The sequence below is a fragment of the Mus pahari genome, chromosome 1 (assembly GCF_900095145.1).
Source record: "Mus pahari chromosome 1, PAHARI_EIJ_v1.1, whole genome shotgun sequence".
NCBI lineage: Eukaryota > Metazoa > Chordata > Mammalia > Rodentia > Muridae > Mus > Mus pahari.
In genome coordinates, this window is record NC_034590.1 from 88,516,048 (window position 1) to 88,518,308 (window position 2,261).

At 47.5% G+C, this 2,261-nt stretch overlaps 1 protein-coding gene across 2 annotated transcripts in view; it reads left to right on the forward strand.

The window, feature by feature from the left end:
- Positions 1-2,261, forward strand: part of Vps35l (VPS35 endosomal protein sorting factor like) — a 103,293-nt gene that overhangs the window by 77,519 nt on the left and 23,513 nt on the right. The gene's annotated exons all lie outside the window — the stretch shown is intronic.

The window sequence follows — 2,261 nt, forward strand, 5'->3', positions numbered from 1 at the left end:
AAAAAAAAAAAAAAAAGAAAAAAAGAAACTGAGAGGAAAGGAAATGGTATCCCGAGAGCTGGGACCTCTGGACTGCTGGCACAGGGTAGCTGCAGAGATGGAATCTTAGCGGTCTCTACAACCACAGGGTAACTCGGCAATGAGTGTAGCTGTAGCATTGACAGCACAGGGCTTCGGGAGTTTTGATGGCCCAACTCTCTCTAGGTGTTTGTCTCTTTCCTTCCCCCCCCCCCTTTGTCTCCCCTCTTCCTCCCTTGTCTGGCTCCGGCTCTGTGTTGGGCCACAACTGAGTCTTGTCTCAACGATCTTGGGATGCAGCCCTGCCCTGGCTGGCTTCAAACTCATTATCCTCTTGCCTCAGCCTGCAGTGTGCTGGAATTATAAGCATATGCCTCCACACCCAACCTTTTGGATTGATTTCTCACAGGCAAAACCTGGGTCTGCAGGAAAGCAGACGTTCATTTCAGGATGGCTGAATTGGGTTTCAGATCAGAGAATGTGCGGCTCAGTGCAACAGACCGGGAAAGCCAGTGAGGCCTAGGGCTGTGAGCAGAGCTGGCTTGTCATCACTAGTGACAGTGTCTCTTCTCTTCTCAGAGCTCTCTGTCCTTCTTGTAGTTTTATTTCTACTTTAAAATTTTCCTTTATTCTTGAGGAGTTCATATAAGTATACAATGAAACATAATCCTATCGACCCCCTATTTCCTTCGCCTTCAGCCCCTCCATGTCCCCCACAGCATGTTCCTCTTCCAACTTCATGTCTTTGTAATAGCCCCCGGGTCCAGTTGGTGCTGCCTATGTGTGCATGGGTTTGGAGACACCCATTGGAGCATGGGAAACTTGCCATGTCCTATCTGGAAGACAGCATTTCTCAGTTATCCTCCCCATACAGTCTTTTTTTAAAAAAAAAAAAACAAAAAACAAAAAAACATTGTATATTTTCCATCTACTATTCTCTGTTTTTTCTTTCTTTTTGAATCTTGTTATTTATGGGAGAATTTATTACAATGTATCTTGATGACAGCCATATCCCTCAGCCAGCACCTCACAGATCCATCCCTTGTGCCAGCTAACTTTATGCCCTCTCATTTCTTGTTGTTTTATTAAACCTATCAAATCCAGTTTGTGCTGCCCATATACTCATGGATTGCGGCCACCCACAGAATGCCGTTGACCTTATATATTGCATTTCCTCCTCCCGAGGCTCAGAGATCCTTGTGGAAGAGAGGGGCAGGGTGTAAGAAATAGTGTAAGTCAGAGGGGACAGAGGGTCCAGGGGAGTGTTTCCCAGACACAGCAGGGCATGGATTCAGAGTGTCTGCGGCAGTGCTCACAGTACAGTGTGATGGCTTAGGAAACTAACAGTCGTAGGGTGTACCTTGGGGCCTGTGACCTCCCAGCCATGGGCTTTGACCACAGTTGCTAGAAGCATGGACATGGCAGTATACTTACCCGCTGTTGGCAGGCCTATAAACTAGTGCAGTTACTTAGGAAATCAGTCTGGAGGGTTCTCAAGGAGCCAGGCCTGTCAAATGACCCAGCAGTTCGGCTCTTGGGATAGAGAGCCTGCTACAGAGAGACCCTCACATCCATATTCACTGAGGCCTTGCAGTGTGGTTTTGATGTAATGGAAGAGAGATAGTGGGTGGCCTAACTGAAACCCACTAGTCAGTAAACTAAGTTGAAAATACAATGTTTGAAAAAATTTCAATAAAATTTTCTTGTGGGAGTGGAAAATACTGCTCCCAAATTTGTGTCACTAGCAAACTTCACTGTGCAAGGCATGAGATACACCCCTAGGAGTTACCATTCAGGGAGGCCCCAAAGGTCTCTAAAGCCACACAGGCTCTTACCAGTGCCCCCGCTACCCGTTGTAACTTCATGGTAAGACTGTTGCTGGAGACACCTCTCACTGGCTGTGGATACAGACAGAGAAGCTGACCTCAAACTGGCCTGGAGACTTCCTCTCTGCTGACTAGCTTCCATAGTGCTAGAAGGTTCTATGTAGGCTGCTGTAGGAGAAAAGACCTCAATGGTCCTACCCACCACTGCACTGCGCATGCTACGGTACTGACTTGCTATCGGTGCAGCTGTGACTGCTGTGGGCAGACTTGAGGCCTGCTCCACAGGAGGGGATTTCTGTTAGTTAAATTGACGCATGTACACGGTGTATTCTGCTTTCTCTCATTCCCTCCCTTCCTTCCTTCCTTCCTTCCTTCCTTCCTTCCTTCCTTCCTTCCTTCCTTCCTTCCTTCCTTCCT